Raw genomic sequence first — 14,988 nt, forward strand, 5'->3', positions numbered from 1 at the left:
ACAGAGAGAGACAGAAAGGGAGGACAAAGAGAGAGAAGGAGAAAGAGAAGAAGTGAGGGAGGGAGAGAGAGAGGGAGAGAGAGAGAGAATGAGACAAGGTGAGAGAGCGAGAGGGGGACAGAGAGAGCGAGAAGGAGGGAAGGAGACACACAGAGAGCAACAGAAAGGGAGGACAAAGAGAAGAAGTGAGGGAGTGAGAGAGAGGGAGAGAAAGAGAGAAGGAGAGAGAGGGGGAGAGACAAGGTGAGAGGGAGAGAGAAAAAGAAAAAAGAGAGAAGGAGAGGGAAAGCGAGAAAAGAGAGAGGGAGAGAAGGAGAGAGGAGTGGAGGGCCAAGGCAAGAAAGAGAAAAAAAAGATAGCAAAGGAGATGGAACGAGAGAGAGAGATTGAGAGAGATAAAGAGAGAGAGGAGTGTTAATGTACCATGTCACTCAGAGCATCGCCACAGGAGCCTCTGACAGCAGCAGATCCAATTGACAGCACGACATGTACCAAACACAGGCCTGTGCTGAGCTGCTGAGATGTGACTCTGAGCAAACTCATGGGGGTTTGGAGCTCCTCTGCTCATGAACCGAGCTGTTAACATTTTGCTTCCACCAACTCCTGTAAGATAATGGCAATCACAATAGTCTTTATTGTTGGACTGGACGTTGTACAAATGCCACAGTACAAAACTTATAAGTCCTGTGATTGTGGCATAAACAGACAAATAAATAACATTTACTTTATGGTCCACTTTTTGGAATAAATATTGAACTGGATGCACTTAATTTAGCTTCTAATGAGGCAAATTGTGTTTCCTGACAAAAATAGCTTAAAGAAGCTATTTTTGTTAGGAAAGACATTGACAGGATTGACATCACCTGTCCTCAATATATAAGTCTATCCTCAGACCCAAAGTGGACAAAGAAAACAAAGAGAACAATAGAGTGAGCCATTAGGCCCATTCAGACTGAATGTAAGGTCATTTAGGCTGAGACTGTAAACCATAACTGTTCACACTTTTCTGTGCAGTTAGCTCCTCCCTGCAGATAGATATAAGGCAGTGTCCACCAGCAATCTACTCAGAAATGAAGAAGCGGCTTGGATGAGCAGCAAAATCTCTTCAGTCCAACAATTTTTTGTTCAGTTGACAGATTTAACTTTGGCTTTTACTATGGATTCAATCTGGATGACAGAAGGATTATACAGACTTCTAAACTGTCATTCTTATTATTGTGACCTTAATAATAATGAAATCACTTGTATGGTAGTTTGCTCAGTTGAAAACAGTTAGCCTGTATTTATTTATTTTAGAAAAAAGATGCCACCCACACAATCAATCCATCAATTCATTTTTGTCAGAATAATAATAATAAAAAACAAACAAACAAAAAAAACTTAAATTGGCTGAAAAAATAAGACATTTTTGCTGTTGTTAGTGTTCTGGTCCAGTGGAAATGTATGCAACACTGCTCCAAGTGTGAGCCATGGTCTGTCTCTCCCTGTCAACCTGCCTGTAACAGGACATCCAGCTCAGGGTCTGCCCAAAAACCTTTTAGGGATCACTGACTCAACTGGTGGTAAACAAGCAGAGGAGAGGATGACATAACCTTACGCTGACTGTTTCAACTGAGAGCAACTGAATGCATCTGAAGGTGCCAAAGGTATGCAGTATCACGTTACAAGATTTTTTCATCAATTAATGGACAGAGAGTGTGATATGTACAAAAACTGGCCACATTTGGAGTTCTGTTTCCAAATGAAATAAATAACATAATGCAATACAGAATTATTATTATCAAACAACGGTTACAAAAGCAGTTACCAAGATGTTTTGGTACAGTTTAACTCATTGGACAGGCACATTTACTCATTTATATTAATTTAATTGGCTCTGTGCAGACCAGTAGCCGGCCAGTTCCACTCACAGGGACAGTCTGCGTGACCATTTCCGGTGTAATGTAATCCTTATTAGTGTTTTGTAGAGTCGCACTAAAATCATTAAATCCAGATCAGTCAGTGAACAGGGATCTGCAGGTGAATGCCACTGACTAAACACTTACAAATGTGAGGAAAACTTGTGTTGGTGCTAAAGCTAATGCTAGTAAATATTTAAACGCCGCTGACTGACATAATCTATGCATAAAAATAATCGGGTCATTCTTGCAACAAACTAAACTTTTGTGGTTATATTACATTTAACATTCCAGTAGAAATCAGCATTAGCATTGGCCCTGACACACAGACTTACCTTTCTAAAGCAGAAGTGTCCTCCGGTGATGTTTTCCTCACATTTGTAAAGCATTTAGCAGGTTGTCAGTGACATCCATCCTCAGCCCTCTGTCCACTGTCTGATCTGGATTTATTGATTTTAGTGCCACTAGGCAAAAACCTCACATTACATTACGCCGGGGAACAGATTGTCCCTCTGATTGGAAGTAGCTGGCTACTGTTATGCACAGAGCCAGTTTTAGAATTTTTTTACTAAAATTGCACAAAACGCAAAAATGACACTGAAAACATCAAAGGCTTCTTAATGCACTATACAATTTGGCTGGTGTGGAAGTTGTGTCTTTAAAGCTGCAGGTGGGGTATCTTAAGAATTTTTTATTATTTATTTTTATTATTTCTTTATTTTACAATTATCGTTCATTTTTTTGAGTAAATCTTAGTTGACACAAGGAAAAAACTAAGTTGAACTTCTACAACTCTAAACCTTCATCTTGTTTATACTGAACTCCTCCAAACTTGTGTGAAGCATCATTATCTTTTATAAATAGTTTTGAATTGCTGAATTATTTAGATTTTATAGTTAATGTGCCGTGTAAAGCACTCTCAGATTTTTTTTTTCTTGAATAACATTTGTTTGGTGTCCTTCATAAGACCTTCAGTGAATATATGGCTGTATTGTTTGAATGTAAATTAATATGTAGGAGGTTCACCTGAAAGAGTTCATAAGCCTTGTCTGAGGACTTGTAACAAAACCTGGTGGCATCTGTGGCTGGTATAAATGAAAGCTGCATTTTAAAGTATACAAACATTTTTAATGAAGTTCACACGCACGTTGCAAAACAGAAAATAAATAATTAGTCTTCATTCTGATGGTTTTATCTCCCTCATGGCCTTTCTTTTGTGGTTACCTTGATATGTCCAAACAACACAAACAGCGGCTATGCATTCTGAATGACAGCACATAGTCAGGACCATAGACTGTATATAGAGAAGATGGAAGATGAAAAAATAATCAGAAACATGCAAATGGATGATGTTTATGAATACTATCAAAGAACTTAAGAAAGTCGTCCAAGAAAAGGAGGCAGTCACTATAGTAGCACTATAGAGCAGGTGATGCACAAGGAGAAAGAGAGCACAAGTTTGGAAGATAATATGACTATAGGCTGGAGGTGAGGATGGATCATATGAAGGCAGAAGAAGGAAGAAAGGAGCTCTGTGGAGGAGGAGCTGAGAGGAGAGGAAGAGGTGGAGGAGGAGGAGAACAGCAAAATACTGGGAGAGAACAGGCAACTGATGGAAAAGGTCTGCTTCAGCCTGGTAACGGAATGCAGCTATCAAACAAAAAATACTTACTCTTACATAATTTTTTTCACAAGTACATTATTTCATCAGGTAAATGGTCACATTTTTATATAGCGCTTTTTCACCTTCAAGACAATCAAGGCTCTTAACATGAAGAAAGATTCACACACACATTCATACACCAGTGTAAGCAGACACTTTGGGCAATGTGGGTTAAGTGTCTTGCCCAAGGACACAACGACAGCATTGATCTGTGAGAGCTGGAATGGCACCGCCAACCTGTGGGTCACTGGATCTGACCAATGATCTCTACCAACCGAGCTAATGTCACAGCTACTGACTGAGCAACTGACAAAATGCAGTGTTCCCTCGTTTATTGCGGGGGGTACGTTCCAAAAATAACCCGCAATAGGCAAAATCCACGAAGCAGAAAGTTTTTTTTTTTTTTTAATTATTATATATATTTTAAGGCTGTAAAACCCCCACCACACACTTCATATGTATCCTTATTAAAACTTATTGCTGCTGTTGTTCTTATGTTATTTTAATCCTTCTTTATCTGACGAACCGAAGATTAATTTATTCCGTAATGGCGCTCTAAACTGCATAACTTCTACCTTCCCTCAGCATGTCCAGAAGTCCAACTTTTTCTGCAATGGTTAGCATCTTCCTCGGCCTTTTGGGCACATGTACAAGTGCCTTTGTCAGTGCAGAATGTTTCATCAACATTGTGGGTTTTGTCAGGGAGAAAACTTGCAAACACACAGCACTTCAGAATCACACTGCTAATATCGAACATTGATGTAAATTTGGCTGAACGCATTCTGTATTGTACAGGAGACACGGCACGTCCCTTATGGTGCGTTCACACTGAGGCGTCGAGTTTACATGCAAAATTTCTAGTGGATGCGCATCTTGGCCGCTCTACGTTTCTGCAACGCGTTTTCAAGCTGGTGTTGATGCGGCGCGTCTTGAGTGTCCAGGCATCAGAAGCTCTGTTCGCGAGTCCAAAAGTTGAAAAAGCTGAACTTTTTGGCATTTGACACACAGTGTCAACCAATCAGAGACTACGCTCCAGTGACAAAGCAATGTCATTACCTGAAAAAAGTAGAAAGACATCAGCCACAAACAAGCGATATAGGGAGGGACCACTGTATGTCACATACAAAAAAGGTTATTTGTTAAGGAACATGTTGAGAGAGGTGAGATGGCTGCTTGTTCTGCTGCTTTTTAACCAAAAACACAGACAAAATAAATATTACACTAAAAAGATGTATTTCCAGCTATTCTAGTAAGTTGGTTTACAACACATACAAACAGCACGCACAAACAACCAAAAATAGGAAACAGGCATATTGAAAAACATAAGAGTTTAAGTTTGGATATTTTGGCTTTTAACAAGATGAACTCATCTCTAATCTTATTTAAACAACTGGAAAGACATGAAATACTGGCCATTTCTTCCTTTGATCCACCATTTCTAGAGCCCACCTTTCACCCCTCGCTTGATCCTATTCATTTCCTCAAATCGTACAATGTTACAGTAGCAATTTCATCTCCAGGCAGGGGAAGTGACACCTTAATTTTGATGTGTCAAAAACAAAATTACCTCACTATTCGACCCATCTCCCGTAGCGACGGAGCCACACACACAGAGGCCTGTCTAAGCACATCACCCTGTTCAAAGATACCCAGAAGGCAACAGTCCAGCGGATAATTTCGAAGTTGTGCAGAGGGCTGCCTGTCTGGGATTTTAGGCTGGGTTTACGGAGAAGCACTGGACCACAGCCTCAAATATAACAGTAGCATAACAATGAGCTGTCCACACCAGATCGGCCAGGGTCCAGACTGGCAATGAGAAAGGAGACACTGGGTACATTTACATCAGCAGTACAACTCAGATACTACAAAAAACACATAACCAGTGGTCTATGAAGTACTCAGTTTTGTTACTTAAGCAAAAGTACAGACACAGAGGTAAAAAAGTTACTCAAGTAAAAGTAAAAGAATCACATGAAAAAAAAAGTAAAAGTATGTAAGTAAAAAGTAACTTTAAAAAAGTAACTTTAAAAATGTACTTTAAGAGCAAAACGTATTTCACACAACTTATACATATAACAGTAGCAATACAAATTAATTTCTTAATGTTTCTCATAAATTTTGTGTATTTATTTTTGTTTGCTCAAAGCTGAAGTTTGAACTTGAAATTTTTGGTCAGGATGTTACCACAAACATGGAAAAAAATAACACCTCCAATCATATGAAAAGTACTTTTTACTTCTTAGTAGTAGGAAGTACAGATACTGCTCTCAAATGTAGTGAAGTGAAAGTAAAAAGTATCCACTGTAAAATTCACTTTAAAATACCTAAAGACATACAGTACTTTACTACTTGTATTTCATTACCTTCCACCATTCCAGATAACTCAATAACATCTGTTTGGGTTATTGTTGGTGTGTGATTATACGCCCAAGAGAAAGTCTGATCTAAAACAGCTGCTCAAATGTGTCACGCCAATAAATCAATAGATTTTTAGAGGAACTGACAAAGTACAATGAATTTTAAAATAACTATTTTAATCTTTGATGTTTTCCCATGTTTTTCATATCTGTCTTTAAAGGGTGCATATTACACTATTTTCTGATATATGTTATAATGTAATTTCCTCATCAAAAACAGACCTGGAGTTGTGTTTTGTTTCATTCACACATTTAACACACAAATCCTGCATATTTAGGCTGAGTTCTTCTCTCAAACTGAAAGCACTGTTTCAGCTTGTGATGTCATATGGTAATACAGGAAGTGCACTGAGTTTTTTAAACTCCATACACCTTCACTAGAATAATTTGGATAATTTCAGACCTGGAATTGCCAATCGCTACTGAAGTAGAGCTAAAAGGACCTGTTAACTTGAAAACTACCCCTACATGATATCACAGGGTGGAACAGAGCATTTCCGTCTTGTGGAAGATGTAGACAGACTAATAATAAAAGGTTACTCAAATGTATGAATGAAACAAAACACAACTACAGGCATGTTTTTAATGAGGTAACAACACCATAGCACATCTTAAAGCTCACTAGAATCCATTTTGTGTAATATAGGTCCTTTAAAACATCAGTTTTCACTTTTTGCATTTTCCAAAACCAGCACAGATGTGAAGAATTAGAAAAAGATCAGATTACCCATGACACTCTACTACTCTGATAACAGAACCCCGTCTTCCCATCACATCAGCCGTGTCCTTCAACAACTGCTCTGGCTCCTCTATGCTTTCAAGGCCACTCACAATCTTGCTCATCCTTACCTCTCTGATCTGCTCCCACCTGACCTCCGCAACACAGCCTCACTGCCCTTGTTCAAATGCAGACTGCTCATGATAGCATTTTCTCTTTGATTTCACTCTTAGTAAGTAGTAGTACTAAGGCTGGGATTAATTAAAGTAATATGAGGAAAACTAGAAGGTTGAAGTTACAGAATAGAAGGCAGCATTTTTTTTCTCTTATTAATGCTCATATAAAATAAAAACAACACGATCATATAGAGCGGGTTAATACAAACATTATAAGACCAAAATGATGAGTTTCACAGCAGCAGTTGCAGAGAGAGGGGCCACAATATTCTAATGTAAAGTGAATTGGAGCCAAAGTTGATGGAGCCGGAAGCATGCCCATGCACACTTCCTATTGGGAGTTAAAGGTTGCCAAGTAAAACAGGTCTGACAGTGAGGAGATGGACCATTTCTGCACCATTAGATGTCAAAAAAGACACAAATGTAACAGCTTTATTGTGAAAAACACCTTTGCGGGTCTTTGTTGATATAAAGCAGACCATGCATAATCACCATTGTTGTTATTTATAATCTAATTCAAAGCACAGACAGTCAGTGTTCCCAAAATAAAGCTGTTAAAACAGCTTTTCCATTCAAAGGTGCCATCTAAGTGTCAACTTTCTTTGGTAACTGTGGTTTGACAAACTGCTTTGGACGCCTATGATTTTATTTTTAATATTAAACTAAAAGTACAAGAAAATTCAGCAACTTGTCCTTCTCTGGGGCACACTATTATCATACAGTTATATCTTGCCTCTAATGATATTTGATGAGAGCACATTCAAAAGAGCTAACTGCACAAAATGGCAGCCTTATGTTCCAAAAGGCTACATTTTGTCAATAGACTACTTTTGAACTATAATTTTCCTTCACTCAACTACAGTTATTGTCCATTAAGATTTCACTCAAATGCAGGAGAAATTGTGTTGCATCTGTTTTTATGCAAGTCACATCTGGGATAAGTCAAATCGAAGTTCATTTGGGAACAAACAGCATCTGCTCTGGGTGAAGGTTCACACGTCTGAGAACACAACAATAACAAAAGACACGTTTCTGGTAGAAAGAGCAAACAAAGGCAACTGTTTCAATTTCTTTCTTGCAAGATTTTCTTTTTGTTTTGCCAAATCACTGAAACTGGAGCAAGTTGAAAAGTTAAGTTCACAAATTAACATTTAACTTTTGCACAAATTAAACATATTTTCTCAGATACAATAAAAATCATTTTGTACATTTTGTGATGATTTTGTAAATATATGTAACATTGTTGCTCATTTACTTTCTTTAGAAACCACCAATGACGGATGGATTTTTTTTCAATTTTAAATTAAAAAAATATATATTTCGTAAAACAGATATATTGTTCATCCCCAATATTATAATATATATACACACAAAAGTACATAATTTCACTTTTCCAGTGGGGGGATATATATGGCATTATTAATACATTCTTACTGTGAACAGGGTCACCACTCCACAGATATGACCTGTAACTTTGGTGGCCTTTCCTGCTCGTCTCAGTGGAGATAGAGAGGTTTAATGTCATGCGGAACATGTCAGGCAAAGCAATCTCAGCAATGTGTGTGTGTGAGACGAAGCAGCGTGGAACATGTGACGTGTCTGAATTAGACAGAGCACCTGCACATGTGTGTTTGTCTAATGCTCATTTCACTGTTTCACTGTCTACGTATGTGTGACAGAGGGAGAGAGAGACAGGAGGGGGGAGAGAGAGGTAGAGAGAGAGAGGGAGAGAGAGAAGACCAGAGATGGGGGGAGGGGGGTGGCAGAGAGAGAAGAGCACCTGCACATGTGTGTTTGTCTAATGCTCATTTCATTACATACAGCTGTAACTGAATCAGCCATGCAGTGCGTCAATCATACCACCATGTCTATGTATGTGTGAGGGAGAGCGAGAGAGAGGGGGAGAGAGAGAAAGACACAGGGAGAGTGGGAGGGAGTGAAAGAGAGAGTAGGAGAGAGAGAGGGAGAGGCTACTGAACATCAAACTGACAGATAAGATATGGATCTGACATTGGCAGTCCTCTGCCCGCTAAAATAAAATTCTGATTTTGGAAATTTGTGTGTAGGACGTGTTGTCATTATGCAACTGAGTATAGCTTTATTACTGGAGAGCGCAATGTTTTGCCCAGGATGTAATAAGGTCAATCTGAAGAATTGTTCATAACTGTTATGTCTATTCTGTTCCTCTTTATCTGGGGTGGGACGATTGGAGTAGTGCATTACATATGTGAATTTGCTAAATTACAATACATACATTTGATTATAGAGACATGTTGCAAATATTTGTAACCAAAATTCTTCAAAGTTACCAAAGTTACATACCTACAGTCCATATCATGCATTCTTTATACCATTACCACAATAGAAATGTTTTAAATGTTTCCAGTTCCTGTCCTCAGTGAAAAAGCATTCATTATACAACAAGGCCTGGTATAGATTTTCAAGATAAGCATCCACTAGTTTGAGATTTGAATCTAGCAACACAACCTCTCCACCTGTACGGCTTTGATAAACCACAGAAAGGCTAACAAAAAGATCCTATCTTTACTGTTTTAATCACCAACACAGGTGCAGAGATATTACACATAATCCATTAGCTTACTCTAGATAACAGGTGTCAAGCAGGACCATCTGGGACTACAATTGTAAACAGTTTTTTTGCCAGCCACAGTGATGAAGGGAACAGCAACGAGTCAGACTATATGCTCACTGTTACATACGACAACTGTTTAGTTAGACCGATAACCATCTATCCCGTATCAGGATTATCAGGAAGATATTCAGCTACAAACAACAAAACTTTTAGGATAAGGAGAGACAAGATCAGGAAAAAATATAACTAGCATTTTATAGCCTTGTTAGCCTGTGCCATTTATCAAGGTATCTGCATTGAACACAAGCATAGTAAAGATTCGTACTAATACTTCCAATTTGATTTTGAACACAACTTTTAATTAAAACATCAGTAATCAATAGGCACAAATGAGTTGGTTTTAGTCTCCTCTTCTCCTCCTCTCACACTAATCCCTGGATAATTCAATAGAGTTTAAGCAAAATATCACAGTCGACGATGACGCTCTGACAGACAGCAGAGCGATAACAGAACAAAGGCTTCTAAAAAGATGAAACCAGGCAGAATTTGTCTTGACAGCCACTGCATAATGTGCTATCCTTTTACAAAAACGATTTCACACATAAGGGGCGCCTGGTGCTAGAGTGGAAACTGCTGCTACTATGATTCCTCGAGGACAAGTATGCATGTCTATTGTGTTACTATTGGTTCTCTCTATGGGAAATATCACTGTCCTAAATCCCATTAAAAGAATACAAATTGAATACAGATTGTCTTTCGGGCATTATCAGTGACTATTTTCAGTGAGCATAATGTTATTTGTTATGACCACTTATCAAATATAGTACAACGTATATGGCCAATGGAATGACAATGTGTGTATTCTGGTCAATAGCCTTGCACAAGAGCGGCCATTTTGGAGATTCTCCCTTCCAGAGATTCAGCCATCAAACTTTGCCTTTATCCAAACCGCACTGACTCTTACATATGCAATTTAATTTCTGAAAAAAACGTTAAAGGGCCCATATGCAGTGTTCTCTGATCTATGTTATACTGTTATTTCTTCATCACATACATACCTGGAGTTGTGTTTTGTTTCATTCACACACAAACCCTGCACATTTAGGATGATTTTTTTTCTCTCAGACAGAAAACATTCTATCATGTGGTAATACAGGTTGTGTTTTTAAACACCGTATACCTTCATTAGAATAATTTAGATAATTTCAGCCCTGCAATTTCTAATCTCTACAGAGCGAAGGGTAAAAGGAGACATCACAGGAAGGAACAGAGCATTTTGAGCTTTGGGGATGTAGACAGACTAATAATAAAGGGTTACTAGTGTGAATGAAACAAAACACAACTCCAGGCATGTTTTTGATGAGGTAACAACATTATAACATGGCTAAAAGCTGTCCCCCTAGGATCATTTGTCCCTTGCATTTGTCCCATCCTTCAATGCTGTTGGTGGAACTTGTCAGGAACAGGAGAGATCTCCAGATTTTGAGATGGATGGTCTGGACTACCTTAGCTGGAGGATATTACATATGATGCATGCTTTAGGTTGACAGGAGAAACCTGAGAGCCCTACCCAAAGAAACCTACCCAGGCACAGGAAAAGACCTGGAAAGTCAGAAAAGCTCAGCCTGGGAGTCAACCTGGAACCTTCTTGCTGTGAGTCGAGAGTGCTAGTAGCCACGAATCCACTAGATAAATGGCGGCTCTCTGAGTCCTATCTATCCAGAGTGAAAATCCACAACTTTAAGACAGAAAAGCTGACGATTCCCCTATACTTTTATGTCTGTAGGTCAAAGTATTACAGTTAACATTCATGTTTCGGACACTTTTAACCATTTATGTCAACATGCCTGTAGGGGTCCGGCTCTGCGTGGGTCAAACTGTAGAGTATTCCTATAATAACTCTTAGACACGTCATCCATTATTCATATGGGAGTCCAGGGCAGTAACATGATGGGGCCAAGGAACTATGGTGTCACTACTGCCACTGAATAAAAGCACAATGACAACACAAAGGCAGAGTCTAGATTCAAAACTAGACTCCTCTGTCAACACTTGCTCCCTCTGTAGACTTAAAAAGAACTTGGATAAGGACGAGCTGCAGATAGCAAGCGCTTGGGAAACTTAAAGGTAATACACAGGTTTTGATTTTCTAAGCATGTTTCCTGTGGTACAGAGATAAAAGACTTGTATATAACCTAAACTGACCAAGGTGGATACAAGCCGTCATCGTTTCACTGGTACTGATGGTATCTACTAAAAGACAATATGGGGAACGGCGGCAGGAGGAGAAAGGAATGCTGGGTAAAGAATGTAGAGTCAGCATAAAAGACAAAGTGTGGTTGATTTCGTGGGACGGTAATGTAAACACAGCACATCTTTGATTCATGATTATTATTCCTGTTGAATCATCGGTTTTATCTCAGGACACTTATGTTATAAATCGATTCATTATGCTAGCCTTATTTCGTTATTCCAGTAATTTATACATATATATGGGCTTCATCAGCGTAGCAACCAGTCTATGTTAAGTAAATAAACAAGAATACACACATACAACAAACTGCCTCAAATATTTTAGTCAAAACTATGTCCAAAATACAGAAATTTAAGAGAATATGTTTCGTTCATGTATGTATCATTGCACCATATTGTGATGTGTTACTGCTGACACTGGACAAACAGAAGAAGAAGCTCGATCAATATCAGCATTATGCAAACAGTACAAGGCGCAGTTAGTGTAGTATATAGGAAATTGAAAATGGTGCAAAATAAATCAATAAATTAGACCCTTGCCTCAAACCAGCAGCAGAGAAAGATGAATAAAATGATCGGATGACGCTCTGGACAAAGAATCCTTCATTTTATAATTTACCTTTTGGGAAATGCTGCTTAAAGTTCAACTGTGTAACCTGCTTGTCTCAATGGGCATGTTATTGCTTTGCCTGGAATGCTCCATAATATTAAACTTATCACCGTGGAGACAAGCAGGTCATGCCACTAGTCCAAGTTACAGGTCAGATCTGTGGTGAGGCAAACATTCTCACATGTATTGTTTAGCAATAAAACACCAATGTTTTTTATTAACGCAAGAACATTCCAGGTGAAGCAATAGGATCTCCATGGAGATTCCCCCCAGATGAGCCACATGATGCAGCTTTAATTAAATTACCATGATAATACATTTTGAAGTAGGATATATTGCTGAAAAAAACAGATGATAAAATAAATGATAATATTGAAACAAATTTATGCAAATGTAAAATATGGTTAAAAACAACCTGAAATGAAAAAAGCAGAATGAAACACTTTAGTAGCTGGTTTGTACCTATAATGAGTCATAGAAATTATGTATTCAACCTTCTACGGCTCACATCTTTTTGTAGTACAGAAAAATACCAAAAGGTTCCAAACTAGTGCTAAGAAAAAGTACCCATGATAAATACTGACCCCCTCCCCCGTCACGTATTGAAAGAAATGTCGATATAGTGATTATTGTGACAGGCCGAGAAATTACACTGAGCTGATGTATGCTTTCCAGATGTGCTTTCCTACAACAATACCCATAATCACATCTTCATTTCGTCTCTACACCTCTGAATATTGTTACATTCTCTTGCCACTTACAATTATCCGGTCCACCACAAACTTGTTGATTATTCAAGTCATATGCCATTTCCCATTACCTTCCACTCCTGTTTCAATTTCATTTGACACTTTCTGGGGAAACAACAAATTGAATTCAACATAAAATTATAGGCTGTCAGGTTGCATATATCCTCATTAACACAGTATATAAAGTACAAATGTGGGATAAGATTTACACCTACATTATTTGTATGGTGTAGTTTAGAAATAATGATTGCTTCTTCTCATAAACAATTACGCTCCAGAATGTACAATCAAACTGTTGAAAATATTGCCTGGTAAACAACATTTCACATAAAGATCAAGAGGAGGAGCTTGGCCCGTTATAGGCCCTGCGTGGCATTTGGGAGCCATTTGAGAAGAGACCGTTTGACTGTGATTTGAGGGTTAATAAAACCTGCTTGAAATCCAAAATCAATAGACACACTGATGTCCTGAGAGCCACTGTGCAGAAAGGAGTTAGACTAGAAGAGGAGAAGGGAGCAGTGTATTTTCAATGTGGGGGGTTGGCCGGTGAGAATTAGCACAAAATGGTCTAAAGACAAAGCGGGAGAATGAGAGTCAGGCTGTAGCTGGGGTTATTTGAAGTCTGCTCCACTGGGAAACAGGTTCATTGAAGATGTGGTCAGTGTGTGAGAATGGATCTGGAGATAAAAGCAACAACAAGGGAAGAATAGGAATCCTGCAATGAGGTGAATACGTGTACGAAACGTGTGCATTGTGCTTTTTCTGGAGGTCTGCCGTCGGTTTGTCCCCATGGAGATTTTATTGTTTGTTATACCTGGAATGCTCCACAATATGGCATTAAATGTATCTATCTCCCTGAAGACAAGCAGGTGATGCGCTCAAGTTAGTGTCAGATCTGTGGAGAGGTGACCCCCACTCGTTTTCAAAGACAATAAAAACTGTAACTGAATAAATGCAAGGAAGGTATGTTAAAAGCGATATTGGGGAACATTCCAGGAAAAGCAATTGCATCTGCATGGAGACAAGCAGTGGGCAGATCCCCAATGGAAAAGTTCCATATTGCGCATTAAGGTGGGTTCTGAATGATATACACTTGAAGCTTATTGTACCAATGGATAGAAACTGAACTAAATCCAACTTTTTCCACACTTTTAAACTTTTTAGTGCCCAAATTCTATTACCAGCTAATGATTCTTTAGTTAATTTTCAGAAACTTTGCAAACTTATGAAATGTATCACTGTTCCCTGAAGAAAATTAGGGGACAGACTTTCTTTAAAATAGCTCAGCTACATCACCAAGGACCAAAGTACCTACCTTCATTTGATTTGGCAAAGTAACATGAAAAAAATGGCTGAAAGGAAGCTCATGGCCAACGGTGGTTAATATTAATAAAATAATATCTATATCAGAAATGTGCTAAGGTGCCTGTAAATGTGGATGAGGTGTAACTATCACACAAAGCGGGAATTGTTGGGTTTCAGGCGACATCATAACGTTATTTTGGCCAATCATATTTAATACAGATGAGGGGGAAGCTCAAATTTACAATGTAATCAATCTGCCCCAATCACTTGCCCCCCATCTGAGAGTACGGATCATTTTCTTTATAAAAACGGTAAATGGTAAAATTGATTTCTATAGCTATATCATCTGTTTTTTTATATATACAGTAAGGCTTCACAAATTGCTATAAGAAACTATAATGGGGCAAACACAGTAAAAAAGAAGAACTGCTATGGCCCAACAACCCACAAACAGAGCCTATATTAAGACTGGCACTTCATTCCAAAAGTGGGTATAGCTTTCAAGGGCACTGTTAATTAATTGGCACGAAAACGGGTTTGCTGTCTCACAATACAATCTTATGGGATCTCCTTCTCAGGTTAATCTCCAGCCTTTCTATACTGCAC

This window comes from Periophthalmus magnuspinnatus, chromosome 1 (assembly GCF_009829125.3).
Source record: "Periophthalmus magnuspinnatus isolate fPerMag1 chromosome 1, fPerMag1.2.pri, whole genome shotgun sequence".
Classification (NCBI taxonomy): domain Eukaryota; kingdom Metazoa; phylum Chordata; class Actinopteri; order Gobiiformes; family Gobiidae; genus Periophthalmus; species Periophthalmus magnuspinnatus.